Raw genomic sequence first — 26808 nt, 5'->3', positions numbered from 1 at the left:
ATATGATACAGTATGTACATTTCATGTCAGTAATCTAAAAAGTGCTAGAAACAGCAATTTCCTAGTTATTCAATGAAAATAACAACTTTTACTGATAGCTCTGTAGCCATTCAATACTCTGAACTACATTATATTTGTATAGCGTGTATAAGCACAGTTTATAATTTGTCAGCAGAAAGACATCTTGCAATTAGCTTGCTATATAGAACTGACCTAGTCAGTATTATCTGGAGAATGCCACCTAACATTGACAGCATTCTCTTAGTTAAAGATAGAAAACTGTCAGGATTTCCATTAAATTTATATTCCCAGGGGTTTGTAACTTGGCATCAAAAATGCCACAAGTGTAAACTTAGCATGCAAGGTGTTAGCAGGGTAGTTTATTTTAAAAGGCTGTATGTATACTGTGAAAATGTCCTTCAAGCTTAAAAAGGCAACCTGGCAACATGAAGGTCTGCATAAGAAAACATCTGTATTAATACTGTCTCTGTGTTCCTAGAAATCCTGCTGATGTTTTAACCAGGGAAAGAAAATGATAGAGCTACAGTTGACTGGAAATGTCATACTATTTAGCGAGCTATTTTTGTGTCCTCAGCTGTTCATGTATGTTCAAAAAGGACTCTTCTAATTCTAAAGATATCTCCAAATAAGAATGTCATAATTGTATTGCATAATCTGAGGTGGGACTTGCCCTTTAAAAACAATGTCATAGCTTTTAATCTTTTAGTCTTAAGTCTGACAATTACTAGCAGCTGGTGGAAACTCAAATTAATATAAACACTAATTACTCAAAATATAAAACAGTAATAATAATAACGCCTTGCCAAAAACACTTGCATTGTGTCTTAGAAATTAAACCATAAAAAATGGAAAGTACATTTTTAACATTATGATATGAGGTACTTCAAGCAAGGTAAGAAAACATAGAATTTTCTATTGCCTATGTGGGAGGCAGACTAGGGTTGCTGACACTGCTAAACTTCAGTGGTATCTATTATAAGCTGTCTAAGCCTTCTCCGTATTCTGCTCTTAATAATTGCAAGAAAGAGGAATTGTGTCTATTGGTGAATGTTTATATTAGAATCAATAACATCAAATTTCATTCATCTTTAATCTATAGAAGTCACTTGGGGGCTTCTGTTCAAGATGAAATTACAGTGACATGTTTTACTCTCCTGACTGACTAAAACCACCACCAAACCAGAATGCACAGAATATCAGTTTCCAAGATAATGGACATTAAGCAATGAAGAAAAATGTATAATGGAAGCAGACAAGGTGAGCGCTACCATTGCACCAAAATATTGATTAGAGAGTTTCCAGGTTTGGTACAAAAAGAAAGAACAAAGCAGGGCCTAGCACACTATCTCAGGTGAGAAGATTAAACTAAGTGTCTCGATAAAACAAGGCAGCAACAGTCATCGGGGCAAATGATGGCAAATAAGAGAACCACATAGAAATTCCAGTAATCTGAGAGTATCATTCTTAAGTGTTGAGTTACATATTAGCTGGTGTGTTCCTGCAGTGCAACTCCCTGAGGCTAAAGACCCACCCAAAAAAGTTATAAGGAATAATAATCAGTGTTCCCATGGGGCTAAAAAAACCTGCCTGTTACCCTAGACAGGCTAGAACATCTTAAAATTATCACAGCATTGAGTAGAGTATTCATAAATATATTGCTTTTATAGTGTAGAATAAATGAGCTCTAGAATAAATACAGCTTACATCTACCTAAAAGTATTCAATGAGCAAAACCCAAAAGGATTAAACTGTTCTCAAATAACTTTATGTATCATGCAAAAATACTGAAAAAATGTATGAGGGAGCAAAAAAATAGAATCTTCAACCAAAATTACATGACATAAACAGGCAGGAGAAATACAATTCACAATGAAGAAAATGAAAAATAATAAAGAGACAGTCAATCAAAATTGACCCAGAATGCATTGATGCTAGAATTAGCAGGTGGAGACAATAGAACACTTTTAAAAGCTAAACTATATTTCACATATTCAAAAATTAAGTAGAGGTATAGAACTACAAAACAAATGTACAAACTATTAGAGCAGCAAATGCCAACATCAAAGATGCAATGACAATGAACAGAATACAGGGCAGATAAAATATTGCAGAGAAAAAGATTAGTACACTTGAAATGGAATGGCAATGGAAACTTTCTAAAAATAAAAAACAATTGGTAAAATTAAGAACAGCATAAGGGCAATAGAAATCCCTGAAGGGAAGGATTCTCAAATTTATTGAAAACTATAAACCCCTAAGTTCAAAAAGTTTAACAAACCCAAAATGCAATAAATATAAAGTAAGTTGCAACAAAGTGTACCACAGTCAAATTGCACGAAGCCAGTGATAAAGAGAAAAGAAATTGTAAAAACAGGCAGAGAAAAAGATACCTTTTTTATTTGTGTATATCATTATACACAGAGAAACAAATATCGTAAGTGAGAAGATAGAACAACATCTTTAAAACACTGAAAAAAACTATCAATATAAAATTCTATAGACATTGGTAATATATTTTAATAATGAGTGTTAAAGTGACATTTTCAAAATAGAAATGTTGTTGTTGGCCTGCTTTTCCATTTAGTCTGATTCTTTCCCTTTTGTTGGGGGTTTGGACCAATTATATTTAATATTATTATTGATGTGGTTAAGTCTATTGCTTTGCTATGTTTCTCCTATTTATTTCATATCATTTGTTTCCTTTTATGTCTTTTATATATATATATATATATATACTTTAAATCCCATTAAAAGATGACTTACTATTTAAATAAAAATCATAATGTGTTAAAATTCATATATGTGTAAGTAAAATGTATGTAAGTAATAATATATAAAGTAGGAGTGGAGAGAAATGAAAGAATACTTTTGGAATAAATATTTTTGTATTTTTTTTCTATTATTAGCTTGTTAGCCATCGCTCTTTACGCTGTTATTTCATTTTGCCTCGTAGTTTATTGTACACTTCTTTCATACATGATACAACATTTTGAAATATCATTTGCTTATGTGATATCACGTGTTAAAGAAGTATACAATAAACTATAAGGCAAAATAAAATAACAGTATAAACAGCCATTGCTAATAAGCTAATAATAGAAACAATTAAAAAATTCATTTCAAAAGACATAAAAGGAAACAAATGACATGAAATAAATAGGAGAAACATAGCAAAGCAATAGACTTAACCACATCAAATAATAATATTAAATATAATTGGTCCAAACCCCCAACAAAACGGAAAGAATCAGACTAAATGGAAAAGCAAGGGCAAACTTGATGTTGCCTTCAACAAACACAGTTAAGGTATAAAAGAAATACATTGAAAATAACATGAAAAAATTATACCAGTTATAACTAATCAAGAAAAGCCAAAGGAGATACATTAATATTAGAAAAAATATATATTTTAGAGCAAATAATATTACCAGGGATAAAGAAAATACTTTCACAATGAAAAATTGCATACAAGTACATAAAAAGGATAAATGTCTATGAACCTAAACATAGACCCTCAAAATATATAAAGCAAAAACTAACAGAAAAATAAGATAAAGACAATTCCATATTTATAGCCAGAGACTACCACACTATGCATCCAATATTGGTAGAACAAGGAGAAAGAAAATCAGAAAAGATACAGATTACCTGAATAACACTGTCAAGCAAAAATATCTCACTTCCTTTTATTCAAGACTCCACACAACCACAGCAGAATATCACCTTTTCTTACAAATGTACATAAAACACTCATCAATATAATAAGTATATTCTTAAACACAAAGTGACTTTCAATAATTTCTACTTATACAAAGAATATCCTTTGACCACATGGAATTAAATTTAAAACAACAGAAACAACTCTCTCACACCACTCACTAAATACTTGAAAAATAACAGTAATTCATATCTAAAGGAAGCCTGGTTTAATTTAGAAAATACTCTGAACTAAAAAAAAATTATAACATATTATATCAAAAATTTGTTGGTTGTTGTTAAGGCATGTTTCAGGAGACATTTATAACACAAAATGCAAAAAGTAAAAATGTACATAAAGAAACAAGGTCTTATGTCAGTGACCTCAGATATACATTAGAAAACTAGAAAATAAAGAGCAAATAAAACCCAAAGTAAACAGAAGCAGTAAAATTCAGAGGAGAAATCAATAAAATGGAATTTGAAAAGAGAAACACAGTCCAAAAAGCTTTGCTTTGGGAAGATCAACAGCACTAATAAAGTTATACCTATTGTGACCGGGAAAGTGGCAAGAAGGGAAAATTACCAATGTCAGAAATGAAAGAGGCGGCTTTCCTAAATATTCCACAGAGATAGAGGAAAATAGGTAATTATTATAAATATGCCAGTCAATTCAATTATTTATATGAAATGGACAATTTTTTGAAATAATTTATCCATCTTAAACTAACGGCATTCCAAGAAGTAATGAATAAGCTGAGTTTCCGTATATCTACTGAAGATATTGGATTTCTAATTAGAAAACTTTCCACAAAGAAACTTGTAGTACCAAAACAAGACAATGGCAGTAGTGTGTCCTTACCTATCGATAATTATCTTGAATATAAATGGATTAAGTTATCAAATGAAAATATATACAGTAATTGAATAGATTTTTAAAAATTGAGACCCCAGGGTATGCTGCCCGCAAAAGACTCATTTACCTGTGAGAAAACATATAGTCTAAAAGTAAAGGTGTAGAAAAAGATACACCATGCTAAGGAAAACAAAAGAGAACAGAGGTAGCTGTATTAATAATAGAAAAAAATAACCTTTAAGTCAAAAACAATAAAAAGAGATGAAGGTCATTATATAATGATAAAGAGGTACATACAGCAAGAGGATATAACAACTATAGATATATAAGCACCCAACATCAGGGCACATAAATATTTAAAGAAAATATTAATAAATCTGAACAGAGAGATATACTGTAAAACAATATTAATAAGGGACTTCAAAAGCTCACTTCCAGCAATTGGAAGATTATCCAGCAGAAAATCAATAAGGAAATATTGGACTTAAACTACACTATAGACCAAATGGACTACAGACACTATAGACTAATTAAGCTACACTATAGATAAAAGGTGGTATTCTGCTGGTGTATACACATATATAATATATTCCATTCAGTAAACCACAGTATATTCATTATTCTCAGCTGCATATAAAATATTCTTGGAATATATCATATAAAAAGTAACAAAGCAAGTCCTAATAAGTGGAAGAAGACTGAAATCATACCAAGTATCTTTTCTGACCAAATTAGTATAAAGCTGGAAATGAATCATAAGAGGAAGTTCGGAAAATTCACAAATGCACAAAAATTAAACACATTCTCTCCTGAACAATCAATAGATCAATGAATAAGCTTTTCAAAAAATTTAAAATATTTCTTGAGGGAGAAGGGAATAGATGGCCAAATACATGTAGTTAAGGAGCATTGCTGCCACCAAGAGAGTCCAAAGTATCAAGTAAATCACCTTAATTTGGGGAGCTCTTTGAAGAGAAAATGCTCAGAGTGGATGGAGAAAGTGCTGATGCTGACATTGAGGAGGGAGGAAGCTGGATACCCTGCACTGAGGAGGGAGGAAGCTGGGTACCCTGCACAAGGTGCCCAAATGCCCGGGCTAGTTCACAGCCCTGAGTGGCTCCAACACTCTTTCATGATAAAAATAAATAAATAAACAAACAAATAAATAAATGAATAAATAATAAGTTGTAGAAAGAATGGACCTCAACACACTAAAGGCCATATATAACAAATTCACATCTAACATCATACTCAACTGTGAAAATTTGAAATCTATTTATTTAAAATCTAGAATAAGAAAACAACGTTTATTTGCACAACTCAGCACAATATGGGAAGTCGTAGCCAGACCAATTAGGCAAGGGAAATAAATGTTATACAGATGAAAAAAAATAAGTTTTTTTTGTCTGTTACAGATGACATGATCTTATATATATAAACACTAAAGACTTCACCAAAAGTCTGTTAGAACTAATAATTTCAGTGAAGTTAAAGAATACAAAACAACTTAGAAAAATCAGACATGTTTTATACTTTAACAATAAACGATGTAAAAATTAATAAATAAAACAATCTCCTTTACTATCACATCAAACAAAATAAAATAATTAGGAGTAAATTTAACCAAGGAAGTGAAAGATCTGCGTGCTGAAAACTATAAAACTTTCATGAAAAAATTGAAGATTACATGAATAAATGGAAAGATATCCCATGTCCATAAACTGGAAGAATTAATATTGTTAAAATGTCAAATACTGCCCAAAGCAATAGGCAGAGTCATTACAATCCTTATCAAAATAGCAATAACATTATTCAGAAAAATTAAAAATAAATTCTAAAATTTGTGTATAATCTGAAAAGACCCCAAATAATCAAAAGAATCCTGAACAAAAAGGAACAAAGCTGGAGGAATTATACTAGGTGACTTCAAAATGCACTAATAATCTGTAGTAATTAAAACATTAGGGCACTGACATAAAAACAGATATATAGATAAAAGGGATAGCATTGAGAGCTCAGACATAAATTTACACATTTAGAGCCAACCAATTTTTGACAATGGTGTCAAGAACACACAATGAGGAAAGGATAGTTTCTTCAATAGATGATGCTGAAAAAACTGGATATTCTGATGTAGAAAAATTAAACCATGCCCTTACCTCACACTGTATAGAAAAATCAAAATGAATTAAAGAATTAAATGTAAGAAATGAAACTAGGAAATGACCAGAAGAAAACATAGAGAAATGTTCTAAGACATTTATCTTGTCAACAATATTTTAGATACCCCCAAAGCACAGGCAACAAAAGCAAAAATAGACAAATGGGATTACATGAAATGCAAAAGCTTCTGCATAACAAAGAAAATAATCAACAGAGTGAAGAGACAATCCACAGAATAAAAGAAAATATTTACTATATATTTGTTGAGTTTAATATCCAAAATATATAAATATAAATATATAAATAATATATCTGACACAGTATATAAACTGTATATCTAACTATATAAATATAGGTATACAAATATAAACTGTATATCTACTAAGGGTTTAACATCTAAAATATATAAAGAATTCCGATTACTCAGTAGCAAAAAAATACATTTAATCCAACTAAAACTTGCCTTTTTCCAAAAATAATTGGAAAAAATGTCTTCAAAAGAAGACACAAATGGCTAACCGGTATATGACAAAATGCTCAGCATAACTTATCATAGGGAAATGCAAATTAAAATCACAATGAGATATTATTTCATGCCTGTTATAATGGCTATTATCAAAAAAATGAATAATAAGTGTAAAGGATGTGGATAAAAGGCAAACTTTGCACATTTTCGGTGGCAAGGTAAATTAGGCAACAACAGACCACTTATATGAGGGTGGTCTGACAAGATAATAATGGTGTTGAAAAATTCCTATCACCTATCACCTAGTAATATTGTAGCTGTCATAATGTACTATAGCACAATGCATTAGTCATTGTCACTGGTGTGAATGAACTTACTAAGCTGCCAGTCTTAAAAAATTCTGTACAGTACATAATGCTTGCTTGATAACACTAATGAACAATTACGTTACTGGTTCATGTGTTTACCATATTATACTTTTTTATCATAATTTTAGAATGTACTCCTTCTACTTATAAAATATAGTTAACTGTAAAACAGCCTTAGGCATGTCCTTCAGTAGGTATTCCAGAAGGCGTTTGTTATCATAGGAGATGACAGCTTCATGTGAGTTATTGACCCTGAAGACCTTTCAATGAGACAAGATGTGGAGATGCAGAGAGTGATATTGATGATCTTGACTCCATGGAGGCTTAGATTTATTTTTGTGTTTGTGTCTTAGTTTTCAACAAAAAAGTTTAAATAGTAAAAAATTAAATAAAATAAATGCAAAATAGCTTATACAAGAAGGATATAAAGGAAGGAAAGATTTTAGTACAGCTGTGAAATGTGTTTGTGTTTTAAGATAAGTATTATTACAAATGAGTCAAAACATTTAAAAGTACATAAAGTAAAAAAGTTACAGTAAGCTAAGGTGGCTTTATTATTGAACAAAAAAATATTTGTATAAATGTCATGTAGCCCAAGTGTACAGTGTTCTGAAAATCTACAGTAGTACACAGTAACATCCTAGGGTTTCATGTTCACTCACTACTTACTGACTGACTTACCTAGAGCAACTTCCAGTCCTGCAAGCTCGATTCAAGATAAGTGCCCTATATAGTGTATCCTTTTTAATCCTTTATAAGTATTTTTACTCAACTGTTTCTATGTTTAGGTACACAAATAGGTACCATTTTACTACAATTACCTATAGTACTTAATGAAATAATATGCCATACAAGTTTGTAGCCTATGAGCAATAAGCTACATCACAGCTGAGGTGTCTAGTAGGCTATACCACTTATGTTTGTGTAAATACATTGCAATATTCACACGAAGACAAAATTGCTTAATGTTGCATTTCTCAGAACATATCTTCTTTGTTAAACCACATATGACCGTACTTCAAACTGTCATGTTGTACATAATAAATGCATGTAGTTTTATCTATAAATTTGAAAATTAAAAAAAAAAAAACTCCAGGCCTAGATTGTTTCATTGGTGAATTCTGTAAAACCTTAAGAAAAAAATAATAATGCCAATTTTATACAAAATCTTCTAGTAATTTACATTAAAATATTTATTTTTCAGTTCATTTTATAAGGGCATTATTATGCTGATATCAAAGCCATGAAAATAAATTAGATAAAATAATAAAAATGACGGATATCCCTCATAAATATGGTGGACACATTACAAACAAATTTTGGCAAACTGAATTCAACAAAATAAAAGAAAAGCTAATTACATCTCATGATCAAGTGGGATTTAGTCCATGAATGTTAGTTTGTTTCAATAATGAAGATCAATCAATGTAACTTACCATATTAACAAATTAAACATAAAAACGACCTGATCCTCACAAAAGACACAGAAAAAAGCATTCATAACCATTCAACATCCATCCTTCCCAAAATATGTTAACTTAGGAATTAAAAAAAATGAATACTGACAAATTGTTTCTAAGAAAACTCACAGCTTATGACAAGTTATTTGTAAAAATGTTACTGATTTTCCTCTAAGATCAAAAGGAAAATGGGAATTTCTCTCTCCCAACTTTTTGTCAATATTTTACTTGAAAGTTTTACCAACCGCAAAAAAAGAAAGGAAGGGAGGGTAGGAGAGAGAGACGGATTAGAAATGAAGAAATAAGCAGTCATTATTCAGTTTTAGAAAAATCCAAAATTGAAATTAAAAGCAATAACATTTACAACAATAATAAATATATGAATACTTAAGGATAAAACTGACTAGAGATTGTTAAGCCTATGTATTCAAAAGTACAATACTTTGCTGAAGAGAAATTAGATAGTCTAAATGAATATGACAATGTATATGATGCTGAAGACCCTGTATTGTCAAGATATCAATTCTACCCAATATGGTCAATAGCTATAAAAAAATCAATCAAAATCCTAAAAGTCTGGCCAACAGCATATAAAAAGTGCTCAAAGTCACTAATCATAAAGGAAATGAAAATTCATACCAAAATGAGATATCACCTCACATCCATTGTAATGGCCATTATTCCAAGGACAGAAAATAACTAGTGGTTTTGAGCGTATTAAGTTAGAATCGCTGTGCATTGTGGTTCAAATGTAAAATGCTGTAGCCGTTATGAGAAATGTATGGATGTTCCTTTAAAAAATTAAAAATAGCATTTCAATATAATTCAGCAATCCCACTACTAGGGAAGCAGCCAAATTAATTCAATGCAGAATCACGGAGATATTTTCACACTCATATTCATTGCAGTATTTACAACAGACAAGACACGGAAACACCCCAAATGTCTATCCATAAATAAATGAATATAAAAATGTGGTATATTCATACAATGAACTATGCAGGACTAAAAATGAGGAATCCTGTCACATACAACATGTACAATCCTCCAAGATATTATACTAAGTGAAATAAACCAGTCACACAGTCACAAATAGACAAATACTGTAGGATTCTACTCATGTGAAATATCTAAAGCAGTTCAAAATCATAGAAACAGAAAATTAAATTTGTTGCCAAAGGCTGGGGAGGGAGAGAAAAGGGGAAGCTAGCACTTAATTGCAAACTACAGAGTTGTAGTTTTGCAATATAAGAAAGTTGTAGATATCTTTTGCACAGTGATAACAACCATAATGAACATTACTGAACTGTACACTTAAAATGGTTAAGAAAATAAATGTATTATGTGTTTTTTACCACAATTAAAAATAGCTGGTTTTTTTTCACAGAAACTGAGAAGCTTATTTAAAAAACTAAATAAAATTGATAAGGAAACATAATGATGTAAACATAATGATGCAGAGTAGTAAAATCAACTTTAAGAAAAAACAAAATTGTATAACTAAAGCTACCTGATATGAGACTTATTATTAAGATACTATAATCAAGGCAAAGTGGTTTTTGTGTAAAGAAAGATGAATAGATCTACTTAACAGATACAGAGTCCAGAAAAAAGATAACATTTATACGAAAAACTGATTTTGGCAAATGTGTATTTCAGTGGAGAAAAGATACGCAACAAATAAACTTTGACACACATCTCACATCTTATATAAAATTTAATTAAAAATGAAAAATTGATCTAATTGGAAAACCAGAAACTACAATTATTTTAGAAGAAAACAAAAGAGATAATATGATCTTTTTGGCCTCAGATTGGACAAACAAAAATCAATAAAGGGATAAATTGATACAATGGACTATATCAAGAGAAACCAAACATTCTAATCCTAAATATTTATCTAAGAAAATTATAGTATATAACCCTACAAAGACTTGCACACAGGTCAAAATAATTATGCTGACTGAAAGAAGTCAGACAAACAATAAGTGCATACCCTATGATTCCATTTATGTAGAATTCTATAAAATGCAAATCAACTTCTGATGACAGAGGAGATCTGTTATTGCCTAGACATAAGGGTATGTGTTGAAGGGACAGGAAGGAGGAATTATCTCGTAGCATGAGGAAAAATTTTGGGGTGATAAATATTCATTATATTGATTATGATGATTTTTCACAGGAGTATACATATGCCAAAATGTGTTAATTTGTATGTGTTAATTATATGCATTTTTTGGTCAATTATACCTTAAGTAAATAAATAGATAAATAAATAAATAAAATAATGCAGTTTCTTCCTTCTAAAACTAGAGTTAGTCACTCAGGAGTATCAAATTTCACTTGAGTTGAAAATTTAAATATGTGCTAAATCTGGTAACAGTTTAGATTACCTTTATTGTTGTTAAATTGTTTTGAGTGTTTTTTCTTTTTATTTCTCAACTACAACACACTGTGAGTAAATTGAAACATTCATGAATTTCATCTTTGTTTGCTTGCTGTTACCCAATTTAAATACCATTATTGCTTGGTAAAGGCAATTTGCCTATTATGCAGTTTTGTGGTATATATGCACTACACATCTTTATTAGCTTTACAAAAGATTTAACAAATTGTGTGTGTGTGAATGTGTGTCATTGTGTACATGCAGTACCATCTAAGGAAGCCAAAATAAAAGGTAGGAATAGACGAAGAAAGGAAAGAGAAAAGAAGGAAAGAAGGTAGTATTTGTTAAATATCTATATTGAGCAAATCTGCATAATTGAAGATTTTCTTAATTAACTATTCCTTATTGAAGCCTATAGTTTATTTAGGAAGGAGCTGGTTTGCTTTTCCAAAATTGTGATAAGTGTACATACTATAAAATTTATCATTAACAATTTTTAAGTGTAAATTTCAGTAGCATTAAGGACATTCACATTGTTGTGCAATAATCACCACTATCCATCTCCAGAACTTTGTATCATTCCGTACTGAAACTTTGTACCTATTAAACACTAACTCCTCATAATGCCACCCCCCAAGCGCTGTTCTGCTGTCACTATGAATTTTACTTTTCTGACTAAAGCACAGAAGTGTAATCATATAGTATTTTTCCCTTTGTATGGCTTGCCATAATGTCCTCAAAGTTCACCCATATTGAAGCATCTATCACAATTCTATTCCTTTTTAAGGCTGACAAGTATTTTATTGTATTTATATATCACATTTTCTTTACTCACTCACCTATTAATCGATATCTGTGTTGTTTCCACTTCCTAGCATTTGTCAATAATACTGCCATGAATATTAGTGCACAAATATCTGTTTCAGTCCAAGCTTCCATTCTTTTGGACACATACCCCAAAAAGAAAATGCTGAAAATTATAGTAATTCCATTTTATTTTTTAGGAACTATCATATATTTTTCCACAGAGGCTGCACCATTTTATATTCCTACCAGCAATGCACAGGATTCCAATTTCTCCACATCCTTGAAAAAAATTGTTTAAATGATATTATAGTCATCATAATGGCATTGAAGTGCTATCTCATTGTAGTTTTGATTTTCGTTTCTCTAGTGATTAGTGATGTTCAAAATGTTTTCATGTGATTCTTTTTGGCAATTTGTATATCTTCTTTGAGGAAATGGTTATTCAAGTCCTTTGCTCATTTTTAAATTTTTTGGTGGGTTTTTTCGTTTGTTTGCTTTAGGAATTTGTTATACATCCTGGATATTAAACTCTTATCAAATATGTGATTTGCAAATATTTTCTCTCATTCTGTGCTAATTTGCTTTCTAATGACTGAATCACTCCCTGGGTTAGTGCTGGCCTGCAAAAGTGCCTGTTATTCTTTGCTCCAAAATGTTTCCCTTCTTCTGTAATCTTTCTGGGTTTTATGCTTTGCTTCTTTATAATTAACATTGTTACAAGCATGCATTGCATCAATTTTTTGTGACTTTTGCCATTCTTTGACGGTTTGGTGAATTTACAAAAGAGAAAACATAACTAAGCCAAATTCTCTATAAATTTAATAGGAGTTTATAGTTGCCTATCAGAAAAATTCCATTCATTTTCTTCAAAATCTTTTTCATTGTACCATTATTTCCAAATGGGTAAAATTCACAAGGACATTTACTTGCATGGTCTTTTTTCATTGAAACTGCTTTATTATGTTTTAGTATAATATTTTCTATTGCTTTTGATAATTTTGATAATTTCCTTAGCTATATTACACCTCCTCTGAAACTTATCTTAGAATATATAGCCATTTCTATGGGTCCAGAACCATGTTAAGTATAAACAATAAAATAAAGCAGAAAATGTTGTCTGTATTCTCAAGTAGGTTTTGGTGTTAAAACAATTAGCGTACAATTAAAAAAATACATAGAATAAAAAATAATATTTTTAAATGTTCACTTTGAACACAGTGTGAAGTTCTAGAAGGAGGGTCAATTTGATTGAAAATAAATCTATGGTTACAACCTTTATATTATCACTTTCAACATACATGTCCTTGGATACGGAACCCAGTTTTAACTTTCTTGTGTTCATCTATAAAACAGTGTTAGCATTTCTGAACGAGTTTTATGTATTATTACAAAGAAAAATTGCAATGTAGTTTATCACGCACAGTTAAATAATTAATATTGCTAGGTTTTATTCCTTTCTCATTGTTTTGAGTGATTTTATATAATACCTTAAATAAGGATTTAAATATATGTTATTAGATGCATCCCCACCTAAGCCAGAATTCTCTACCACAATGATGAAGCCAAGTTTTACCAGATTATTTTGAAATTTTTACTAAACTCAAAAAACTCTAGTGCTTGAAAAGTTTATCTTTTGTTCTAATATATTAACTTTAGGATGTTATATAGAAATGTGTGTATTACGGTAATTGTTTTGCCATTTTTAACAAGAGAGATGAACAGAATAAAATGTCGCTTGTTTTATTTCATGGTCATGAGACTTAAAAATAACATACAAAAATATAATTTGTATTTGCTTTAAAAAATGAAATACAATTATTCAAGTACTTAATAAATAATGAAATGCTGAAAATGTTGCCAGTTTTACACTAACAGGTTTCTTTTTGTTTCATCAAATTGCTTTAAAAAGTTTCAGTAATGTAGCCTTCTCATTAAATACTGTTTTATTATTAAAAAATATATCAGGAGTATTATTGTTTTATGAAATGCAAATAAATACAAGAAGTTTCTTCTATCTGTAATTCAGATCTTAAGTGAATTTATCATAACTTATGGTGTTAATTTAATTAAATTCTCATGGATCATATAACCTCAATAAAAAATGTTATTAGTTGGAAATATTACAATGGTATTGATCTACATTTAGATGTCAGGTTTTGAATTTCTATTATAGTTATGTCTAAATCAGTGTATTATGGAGATATACCTAACTTTACTAAAGCTGTTTTTTCTGTTTAGATTACATTAGCAATTGTTCTTCTAGATATGACCTCAAAGGAAAGGTACAAAATCAGTCTAGTAAATTTGAAAAATTTTGTTTATTCTCACAAGTAAGAGAGAAATAAATTAATGTCAGAACCAGTATTAGAATACAATACTTTCTCAAAATGTTCTAATGGTTTAGCAAGTAATTTTTCAAATGCTTTTTGGAAGAGCATATACTTTGTAGTTTCATAAGAGCTGCCTGTTTTTGTTTTTGATTTGATTTTTTCTGGATCAGTTCAAAATTGAATAAACATTTCTTTGAAAAATTCAATGCTGTTCCCAAAAGTTCTTCACACAATATTGCCCTTTGCTTGAATAATTCAGTATTTCTGATGGCAAATTTTCAGTCTATTTACTCTGTCCTTACACATTATTTATTCTGTATATTTATAGAATTACACTATCTTTGTATTTATACTAATATAGTAGTGTCAGCCAATCTTTCCAGACTGACCAGTTATTACAGTTCAAAATAAGCTTTTGAAATCTGTGAGTTTCTTGTTACTTCAAAGTTACCTATTTTTTTATAATTTCTCTTGAGTAAGAAAATGCTATCTGCAGGAAACACAAACAAACAAACACTATCAAAATTATATTTATGTGGCAATAGTATAAGACCATGGAAAGCCAGATTGCAAAGTTTAGGCTTATGGCCTGAATAAGAGAGCAATGCCAAGGACAGGATCGTTCTCCCTCTTTGTGGGTAGGATGCCTGAGGATGCCTGTTAGATCCGAAATAATATGATCATTGCCTGCCATTCCAGGAATTTCAGCCTTATTTAGCTTTCAGATATCATTCTTCTTATCTCATTTCATTTGTCAGCAGAGAATCTAGTCCTTTTCCAGTTTAATCACATGTGTGTTAGGAAATTAATGACAAGTGACTGCATATGACATGAACCGACCTGAGCTTTTGCAGTTAGCTCAGCTGAATACTTTACATCAGCCAGCTGCCGAACCTCTTCCCAGGGTGCTTCGTGCCTCACCACCCCTGACTTCTCCAGGCTGCTGATTTTTTCTCGATAATCTTAGAAATGGACACATCATTTAGAACTCTATAACATGTAAAATCAGTCACATTAATAAGACGTTACTAAAGACTTGCATATAAAATAACTGAATTATAATACAACTCACACCTACAGCCACACACACACACACACACACACACTCCACCACATACCACACATGCCCACGTATTTTGAGTCATTTGATGAAGTTTCTCTCCCTAATAGTCCTGAGTTCTTCTGGTATCTTGTCCCTACAGGGATTTTCTTTGCTCCTCTTAATAGTATATATGTATTTGGTTGTTTTTTGTTTGCTTGTTTGTTTATCTCTCTCCTCCATAGAGTTAAATCCTTCCATTCAAAGCCTCACAATTCATCATTTTAGCTGGTTTGATGTATTATAACAAAATACATAAACTGGGCAGCTTAAACAACAGAAATGTATTTTCTCATAGTTTAATAGGCTAGAACTCCAAGATCTAGGTGCTAGCGTGGTTGGTTTCTGGTGAGGGCTCTCCTCCTGGCTTGTACATGGCTGCCTTTTGGTTGTGGCCTCACCTGGCAGGAAGAAAGACACAGAACAAGTTCTCAGATGTCTCTTCTCATAAAGGCACTCGTTCCATTATGAGGGCCCACACCAGTGATGTAATCTGAGCCTAATTATCTCCCAAGGGCTCAATGTTACCACATTCAAGGTTGAGGCTTCAACCTATGAATTTGGAGGGGACCCAATTTAGCCCACAGCATTATTTATCAGTCTGTTTCTTTCAGAATTGAAGTTGGAATGTCTGTTCTACTCAGGAAAAAAACTGTTATCTCTTAGCCATTATTTTAATTTAACCATTGTTTCTTCCCAAACCGTCATTCACTACAACCAGGATAATCGTTCATCAACGAAAACACCAATGAGATGTGTAGAGGCAACAGGATAACTTTTTTTTCTCTCTCTCTTTTTAAATAGAATCTTGCTCTGTCCCCCAGGCTGGAGTGCAGTGGCACCATGCCAGCTCACTGCAACCTCTGCCTCCCAGATTCAAGTGATTCTCATGCCTCAGCCTCCTGAGTAGCTGGGACTACAGGCTGGAGTGCAGTGGCACCATTCCAGCTCACTGCGACCTCTGCCTCCCAGGTTCAAGTGATTCTCATGCCTCAGCCTCCTGAGTAGTTGATATTACAGGCATGAGCCACCACACCTAGCTAATTTTTGCTTTTTTTTTTTTTGAGATGGAGTCTCTGTCTGTGGCTCAGGCTGGAGTGCAGTGGCACGATCTTGGCTCACTGGAACCTCTGCCTCCTGGGTTCAAGCGATTCTCTTGCCACAGCCTCCCGAGTAGCTGGGACTACAGGCGCGTGCCACCCTACCTGGCTAATGTGTGTGTGTGTGTGTGTGTTTGTGTGTGTGTGTGTGTGTGTGTTTACTAAAGACAAGGTTTCACTATGTTGGCCAGGCTGGTCTTGAACTCTTGACCTCAAGTAATCCACCCCTACTTGGCCTCCCAAAGTGCCATGGTTGCAGGTGTGAGCCACCATGCTGAGCCAGAGAACTTCATTTTCTAAAAGCAGTCTGCAGATTGGGGAGACGCAGCCTTCATTGCAAAGTGGCATTATGCTCCAGGAAGAGGTCAGAGAGTAGGAAAGGTGGCAGAGTAGGAAATTAGAACGGCAAAAAACAGAGGGCAGAGGAGGGGAGTGAGGAAGTTTTGACTGGATAACCTTTAAGGCCCAAAGCACCAGTCTCCCTTACCTGGCTGGCTTCAGGTGGCCAGTTAGTTTATGGCAGGTGGTCTGCTGTTCAGCTGGGGAATTTCCAGCTGCAGTCTATCTCAGCAACCACAGAAACTGGTTTGGCTCGACTGTAGAAAAGGCAGTCTTGTGTTACTTTTACAACACCTTTCTGAGAACACAAAAGCATTTTCGAAGCACGCAGGGCATGTGACCACTCTCCTATCTTGCTGTGGCTGCCTGATTCTGCTTTTAAGTTTAGGTGTCTCCGTAAATCACAAGAGTTCATTTTGTCTGCCAGCTGGGGCATACTTTACAACTCTGAAAATATATGTATCATCTTTCTTTTGGGTCTTATTTAGAGAGCCTGAAGCAGTCAGCATGAATAGCCCCACAGACTGAGTTTTTTGAGTTTTACACAATTGCGTTTCCCTTTCGATTCTCATCAGGAATGAGCTAGCTAACTGCGATTGTCCGGTGGCTACTCCAGCTTTTCTCTGGATAACACTGGACAAATAATGTATACATTGCCAAAACCAAATTCCTTCTGCAATGAAGAAAACTTTTTACATTGTTCTGCAGAGCAATTTGTCTTTATTTTCTTGAAACTCTGCTTTTCCTAATAGAATTTTTTATTTTTCTTTGCAGAAGAGTTCCATTACAGTGATTTTTCTAAAAAGTAAAGCAGTAGTTTGCTAAAATGTAAATATAAGTCTATGTTAGAAAAACAGACAGCTCAAAGCACAGTTACCACCACCTTTTAGGCTTTATGTTTAGGTGTGCCTGTTAGAAAACTACTAAATCCAAAGAACAAACTTCTTTGTTTTCTTTTTTCTTTTTTTTTTTTTTTAGACGGAATCTTGCTCTGTCACCCAGCTGGAGTGCAGTGGCGCGATATCAGCTCACTGCAAGCTCCGCCTCCCGGGTTCACGCCACTCTCCTGCCTCAGCCTCCCGAGTAGCTGGGATTACAGGCGCCCGCCACCACGCCCCGCTAATTTTTTGTAGTTTTAGTAGAAACGGGGTTTCACCATGCTAGTGAGGATGGTCTCGATCTCCTGACCTCGTGATCTGCCCGCCCCGGCCTCCCAAAGTGCTGGGATTACAGGCGTGAGCCACCACGCCCAGCCCAATTTCTTTTTACTCTAAAGAAAAATTTTAAACTACCTATTAAATAATATTGAAAAGATAAAAGAAATTAAAGACCTAATTGGCTTTTCTTTGCAGTTGTAGAATTGGGCAATACCTCACTCTATAAAACAGAAAGATTATTCCACTGGGCATGACAGAACAGTTGGTTTTTGTAAGGTGGGAAGAAGAAAACAAAATTTTTAAAAAGCAGGTTGGTTAACATCGGGTTACTACAGGTCACTCTTCTTTTAAGAGTTAAAGCAGAGAGGTCACTCATTAAGCTAACTCAGTTGGAGTGGTTCTAATTGGTTGCTGTGAATCTCCTGCTTTTTAGGAAAAACTGGTTTGTTGGGGGATTTATCTGCTTCGCTTAGCATGAGTGATTTCATTTTGGTTTGATCTGGTCTACGGAGGCCTGCTGCAGGTAGCTAATTCAAACCCCTCTGAATATGAAGGGGAACAAACAAATACAATAATGGCCTCCTATAATCTTTGTTTAACATTTTAAAATTATTGCATGTGGATTTTTTTTTCTAGAACTAAAATGATTTAACACCATATGTTGTCTAGCATTTAGTATAAGTAGGTAGCTGGATGAAATTTTTTTCTTTCATTATTATTTGTTTTGTACTACATACAACCTGCCCACCACTCCCCTGCCTTTTAACCATGTGGTCTTTTCCCTTTCTCGGTTTCATTTCACCAGAGAAGCTATTGACAAGGAATATAAAGCAGCTTTCTAGTCTTCACCATAGATATTATGCTAGGAGTCTTTGAAGACAAAACGATATTATAGAAACAGTTATAGTCTTCCCGCAGTATCTGTGGGAGATAGTTCCAGGACACTCTCACTCTATCATACCAAAATCTGCTGATGTTCATGGCCTTTAGTGGGCCCTCCATATCTGCATGAACCCTCAGAAATGGAGAGCTGACTGCCCTCTCAATTAAATTCATTTGTCTAGAGAGACAGCCAAGAGTGTCCCCTTAGAAATCAGGAAATGATTACCCTGACATGACATAAAATTGAGATGATAGTTCTTGAAAAACAGGGGCCAATGGTCCATTTTCCAGGGAAGCTCTGGGGAGTTGAGAAAATCCTAGGAATCGGATAGTTGCATAATGATATTTAGCAGAAAGTACAACTGTCAGTGGTATTTGTGCTGCAACAGAGCCCAAAATTAGCAGCAATGTCCTCATGTCTTTAAGTGATAGACCAGCTATCACTGAAGAAACCTTATGGTGAGAGCTGACTCAGTAAATGCCAGTTTGATTAGTTCAGTAACAAACAGATAGAAGGAATAGGAGCTTTTCAGTTTAAGTGGAGAGCAAAGAGAGCCAGAGGTGACACCTCCTGCCAATGTCTTAATATAATGTAAAACTTCCCATAAGAGAGATGCAATCAATACAGGAAAGAAAGAGATTAAAAAAAAAAAAAAAAAACCCCAAACTGACCGAGATTAAGTGTTAGGCTCCTTAGTTTGAATTTTTTTAAGTAGAAATCGATAGGTATGAATTTATTCAATAAGTATTTAAGCACCTACTGTGGGACATAATGCCTACTAAAATAGACACAATTCCTTTTATCCTGGTGTTTATAGTCTAATGGAAGAGATGGATATTAATTAATTACCAAAAAATTACCATTGCGATGTGGGATAGTTGGTAGACAGTACTATGAAAGATAGTGACTATAAAAAGAAATCGTTAATGAGTCTAACCTAGTAGAAGACAGGGATGATGTTCTGGGGAAGTTATATTTGAGCAGAGAAAACAAAGATAATTAGAAATTAGCCAGTTAAGAGGCCACTAGGAGAAGGATGTATAAGTGTTTGGAGGTAGGGATAGAGATAGTGTTCCAGTAAATTCAAGGGCCTGGGTATGAGCTGGAACAAGAAGACAAAGGACAGCCTGTGGAAAGAAGGATGGATAACCACAGGTCACATCATACATGGGGACATTAGAAGCCACATTCTAGAATTTAAAAATTATTTAAAACTCAATGGAAAACTACAAAAGGAGTTTACACATGGGTATGGTATGATCAGATTTCTATTTGCAAAGTTTTAGTCCCATTACTCTCACACCTTGTTAACCTTGAAGAGTTCAGAGCAGAAAAGTAGCTAGTATTCAAAGAGCAGTAGAAAGCTAATGCAGTAGTTGAGGCAGGAGACAATGTAGCTTATACGAGAGGGTAACAGTGAGTGGAAAGAAACAAGGACAGCTATGAGTGGGATCAGGAGGTAAAAGTGGCAGCATTTCATGAATGACTGATTATTGGGAATTCAGGGAAAGGGGTTTTCAAGGGTAACTCCTAGATTTCTCCCTACAAAACTGCATGAATGATGCTACCACTGGAGGAGAACCTGATTTGGGTAGAAAGTATATGAGTTTAAACACAGGGACTGCAGAGGCCTTGTCCAATAGGGTCATGTACAGACTTCAGCTTTCACTGTGAATGAAAGGTAAACCACTGTAGGTCTTGAGTAGAAGAGAACCATGATCTGACTCAGGCTATAAAGTGATTATGCTGACTGTATACTGCAAGTAGATTAAAAAAAAAAGATTACCAAGCAGAAATTCCCCTGAAAAATTAAGCAGGCAAAAAAGAGTTTATTCAAAATAATAGGGAGAGGCCAGTACTCAATCTAAGCTCGGCTTCCACTAATACAAAAGGCTGGATAGTTTTTTAAAGACAGAGGTGTGATAGGTAGTAGATAAGGGTTGGAGGATACCAAAGCCCCCTAGTTTTGCTTACTGGCCCTACCCAAAGGAAAACGGAGAATTCTTTATATATATATATATATATATATATATATATACGTATATATATGTGTGTGTATATATATATCAAGGGAAATATATATGTACATATATATATGTATATATGCTATCTCCCTTGATGGTTACATTTCAATGGAATAACCCTCAGCAACTTGAGAATGACCTTCCTCGGTTGTAAAACTGGAAAGAGGCTTTTAAAAAGATTTACATATCAAAGGGGCAAAAAAATAGAATGTACAAGTTTTCTAAAGTAAACACTCTAGGAAAAAGGAGGTCAGGCGCCTAGTTAGGAAGAAGCTTGTCTAAAGTCTAGTTAAACTGAGGAGAACTTTAAGGCCCTCTTGATTTAAAGACAAGAGTGGAAGTAGAGAGACTCTTAGTTTTAATGATGGAATTTCTTTCCTATTGAGTATTTATCTTACTGTGTCTGATTATTGATTCATTGTAATTAGTAGGGTTATTCAGAGGTTTCATTTGGTGAGATAAGGCAAATGAGTGTGCAGATTGCTCACCTGTTGGAATATTTGTTCCACCTCCTTGGAGTATACATAGATGGATTCTCTTTCATTCTAGAAATTTTGCATGATGCCTACTTCAGAACAACTCTTTTTAATAAAATATTTTTTTCTGGAATATCTGTATTGCTTCTTTTTCTGAAAAATCTGAATTGTTAAGAGTGTTCTGTATGTACCTTTCTTTACTTACAAAGTTAGAAATATATATATAGGCACACTTCAGTCTGAAACTGAACTCAAATATCTCTGAGGTATGCCTACACATACACACACACACACACACACGTATATATGTATCTATATGTATACATGTATCAGTGTAAATATCTATATGGATATATATACACAAACACATATATAAAAATATATATTTACAATTATAAAGCATATATATGTATTCATAAGTGTAAAGCAGCATATATCCAATAAATAGAAGACAGCATTCATCTTATATAGGACAATAGAAGGCCTCTTGTATGTTCCAATAAATGACGGATAAATAAAGGGAAATGTAGAATTGTATTGGTCAATATAAACTTAACCCATTTATGCACAGGTGTAGAATTTGAGATGTGAGCAGTTCTATGTAACAATTTTTCCTATCCTGAAGGAGGAAATAAATCATGTCACTGGTATCAATAAAGTAAAAATCACATATTTTTATGTACTGTAAATATTCTTGTTAAGTTCAAGGGTTTAAAAACAGTCCTATTAGTCTCATTTCAAGTGCTCAATAGCTCTGTTTGACTAGCAATTACTGTGTTGGACAGTATAGACTATTTCTGTCACCAAAACAAGTTCAATTTGACAGAACTGATATAGAGAGTCACAGAGACACAGGATAGAAGTGGAAGAATGAGCAGAAAAATAATTGAAATCAAATTGGATTATTATTGTGACAGTTACAATTAGCCCAAATTGTAAATAATTTAAAAAATCACAGAGAAAAAGATATCCTAAGTGGATTACACAAAACTGTAAAACTTGAACAGAAGGAAAGAAATTCAGAAAATAAAAATAGAAAAATCACATATATGATTATGCAATGTTTATAATATTACGTAGAATGTAAAGATTTATAAGAACATTACAAATAATCTAATGTTTATATTGATAATATAAACTTTATATAGGAATTACAAAGGTTAAGCGAACTCATATAAAACTGACAAGGCTTCTGATACTTAGGGAAAGTGTAAATTACAACATACATAGTTGAGGGAGGTGTTCAGCAACATCACCTCACCAGTGTGAAAGCAATCACATATTATATTTTAAAAGACATGAATACTACTCCTAGAAATTTAACTTAAGGTTATAACTTCAAAAGTTAGCAATGCTATATGATAGAAAATGGCATATGTTCACAGATGTTTATCACAGAGCTTATTACAACAAACAATTAGAATTATCCTGTCCTCTCAGCAATTGGGAACTGGAAGGTACATTGTTTCGTAAACAATTTAGGTAAAATATAAAGCAAAACCAGAAGTAAAAGGAGGTAAATAAAAAAATTCTATCTCTGTGGTATATATAATTGTGTAAAATTATGAAACTATATAAAATGGCAATAGTAAAAAAAAAAAAGCAGCAAGAAAACAGACTCGCATAGGTTAATGGGATTTTACAAAGTAGATAGTAATGACGATGATTGTTACAATTTATTCTTCCAGCATGGGTTACTGTGTGGTGGGCATAGTGCTTATCACTTAATAATCATTATCTTAATTAATCCTTCTGACAATCTAGGAAAGGAGCTACTATCATTCTTCATTTTACAAATGAGAAAACTGCATCCCAGAAAGGTTTGGCATCTTATCCAATGTCACTCAATGGTAAACAGAAGATCTCAGAGTCTAATCCAGGTCTCTGTTGCTAAAATGCTTATTGTCCAATTTAAAACAAACAGATACCAGACACTTAATGAAAACTCCCTGTTTTTAGTAACTTTGTTTCTATCATATTTATGGGGCATACATTAAGAAAATGTTTCTTGTTCCTTACATATTTGTTATGTTAAAAATGTTTAAGGTCCCCAAAATTTGTATATTGAATTCCTAACCCCCAAGTCATAGGAAGTGGGACCTTTGGAAGGTACTTAGGCAGGGTCATGAGGGCAGAGCCCTCATGAATGGGATTAGTGCCCTTATAAAACAGACCCCAGAGAGACTTTTGCTCTTTCCACTATGTGAGGCTGTGACAAGATGGCACTGTCTCTGAGCTAGAACGTAGGCCCTTACCAGACACCAGCTACTTGGGAGGCTGAGGCAGGAGAATCACTTGAACCCATGAGGCAGAGGTTGCAGTGAGCCAAAATCACACCGCTGCACTCGAGCCTGGGCGACAGAGTGAGACTCTGTCTCAAAAACAAAAACAAAAACAAAAACAAAACCATCTCACACCATTCAGAATGGCAATTATTAAAAAGTCAAAAACAACAACAACAACAGATGCTGGTGAGGCTGCAGAGAAATAGTAACACTTTTACACTGTTGGTAAAAATGTAAATTAGTTCAACCATCGTGGAAGACAGTGTGGCTATTCCTTAAAGACCTAGGACCAGAAATGCCATTTGACCCAACAATCCCATTATTGAGTATATACCCAAAGGAATATAAATAATTCCATTATAAAGAGATATGCACATGTATGTTCACTGCAGCATTATTCACAATAGCAAAGACATGGAATCAACCCAAATGCCCATCAATGATAGACTGGATTAAGAAATGTGGTAGATATACACCATGGCATACGATGCAGCCATAAAAAGGAATGAGATCACGTCCTTTGCAGGGACATGGATGGAGCTGGAAGCCATTATCCTCAGCAAACTAATGCAGGAAAATAAAAACAAACACTGCATGTTCTCACTTACAAATGGGAGCTGAACAGTGTGAACCCATAGACACAGGGAGGGGAACAACAAATACTGGGCCTGTCAGGGTGCAGGGATGGAGGGAGAGGGAGAGCATCAAGAAAAATAGCTAACACATGGCAGGCTTAATACCTAGGTGATGGGTTGATAGGTGCAGCAAATTACCATGGCACAGGTTTACCTATGTAACAAACCTGCACATCCTGCACATATTCCCTGGAACTTAAAATAAAATAAAATAAGAAAATGTGGAGCATATTTGTTTCTCTCTACCTGATTTCTCCAGAATTTGGAAACTACTTGTGAGTATTCTTATGACAATATGGTTATTTGCAAAAGTGTAATAAGAATCTGTTTTCTTTTGTAACAGGACATAACTGGAGAAACTGATTATTTGACCAAGGCTTTGACTGGGTGTTTACTGGAGTTGTATGCATGCTCACCTGAAGCATTCTTCCTTTTTCTGGTGGAATGCCCCTGGAAGGTCATATAACAGTTAAACTGCACCATTTTGCCTCTTAATGAGCATGCTCGAGCCCCACATACCCAATTCCTGAGATCTTACTGGGAAGCTGCCCATCACCAGTTTTAGGTGTTTTTATTTATTGGGAAACTACCTTTTCCTGGCACTGACTGCCACCAGTTCTTATTTTAGAGAGGTAGTGTGACAACTGCCTGACAATCAGCTGAGTATTACTTGACATTCCAGGTGGGGTGTGGGGGCCCCTCTCCTGCCCTGTTCCTGTCTGACTAGCTACCCACTATAACATGTTCAATGAGTTTCACAAAGTTGAAACCAGTGTTTCTGCAGGGCTATGCTTAATGAACAGAATTATTCAAGTTGTTGGAAAAATTTGTGTTTTGTTTTCTTGTTTGTTTGTTTATTTTTGCAATTCTAGGACTGAGGTCCCCATTTCTCTTTTTCACTGTTGGCCAGGGCTCACTTTCAGCTTCTAGAAGCTGACTGCATTTTCTGATTTCTGGCCCCATTCAATGTCATTAATGAGGATAGGAACCTTCTCATGCTTCATATTTATCGATATTATTATCACCTTTTCCTCTGCCTCCCTCTTGGACCACATCTCTCTAACTCTACTCCCAACATTTCTCATCTTTAAGGGTTTGTATGATTGTTTGGGACCTATATGAATTGTCAAGACTAACCTACCTATCTTAAAATCCCCTAACTAGCAGCCTCATTTCCATATGCAGAGTCCCAACACAGCAGTACCTGGATTAATGTCTCCTTCAATAACCAACAGATAAGAATCTTGGAACAACATCTTTGGAATTTTGACTACCCCACAGTCACCAAAAAAAAGTAATTCTGCTCACATTTTCTGCTAGTAAGTCAAAAGAGTATTTTTGGTCACACACAACTTACAACTAATATTTGAATTATATTATCATAAATTGTAATGTATGCATGTTTAAATTGACTCTGAAAACATTTTAGTTACTAATTGGTTATTCAATTTTTAATCGTTGGTTGAAAAATTTTGTTATTTTTAATTGGAGTTGTAAATACCTATGTATCTCATTTTATTCTTCAATTATAGGACTTTTTTTCATTGATCTTCAAATCTGCACCAGAGGCACGTCAAATTAAATATTTTGTTAGAAGGAACTTGACTATGTTAATTTTTAAAAGTACCTAAGCATTCCATTTAACAATGTCATTTCCTTTCTCTCATCACAGAGAGGTAATTGACTTCACATATATTTAATATAATCAAAGTAGCTACTTAAATCATCTTCAACGCCTAAGTACACTCTTAACAGCTTGTGTTGATTTAGATGCATTGGAATATCTCACCCTTGGAGAGCTCACATTATAATTTCACAGGGATGTACAACAGTGCTAAGAAAACACATCTGGTAGGACTAAGTATATTTTTGCTTAAAATGTTACCTGTCCTCTTCATTACCCCTACCATGGATTGGAATACAAGTCCTTGGTAGGCATTCCTAAATTTTATCAGTGCAAGTCAGAAATTCCTAATAAACTGAAGTCTCCACCTTATAGAGAGATCAGTCATAATGTTATTTTTGGGGGAAGGTCAATTAGAATTCCCCACCTTTCATCCCCACCTTTGAAAAGGCCAGCATAATTTTTAATTATTATTTTTTAACACTGGCCGGGTTCTTTATTACAAAATAATCAGAAAGCAAAAGCTAATTCTTTTCTTCCAAGATTATTATTAGTTACACTAGTATACTCTAACGTGGTATCATTTTAAATATTGCATTTCCCCACGTTCAGTCAGTATTGAATTCTAGCAAA

At 33.6% G+C, this 26808-nt stretch overlaps 1 long non-coding RNA gene across 2 annotated transcripts in view; it reads right to left on the bottom strand.

Moving 5' to 3' along the window:
- LOC107967939 (uncharacterized) overlaps positions 1-26808 on the bottom strand; it is a 315797-nt gene that overhangs the window by 178620 nt on the left and 110369 nt on the right. Inside the window, exon 4 of one of the 2 annotated variants that reach the window (XR_002939054.3) lies at positions 16886-17348. The exons of the other annotated variant lie outside the window; for it this stretch is intronic. This is a non-coding gene — a long non-coding RNA (uncharacterized LOC107967939). Of the gene's footprint in view, positions 1-16885; positions 17349-26808 lie in introns of those variants that run through there. 2 annotated transcript variants of the gene reach the window in all.

Source organism: Pan troglodytes, chromosome 14, assembly GCF_028858775.2.
Source record: "Pan troglodytes isolate AG18354 chromosome 14, NHGRI_mPanTro3-v2.0_pri, whole genome shotgun sequence".
Classification (NCBI taxonomy): domain Eukaryota; kingdom Metazoa; phylum Chordata; class Mammalia; order Primates; family Hominidae; genus Pan; species Pan troglodytes.
The sequence above is the reverse complement of the archived record's forward strand: the minus strand, read 5'-3'. Positions and strand labels throughout refer to the sequence as shown.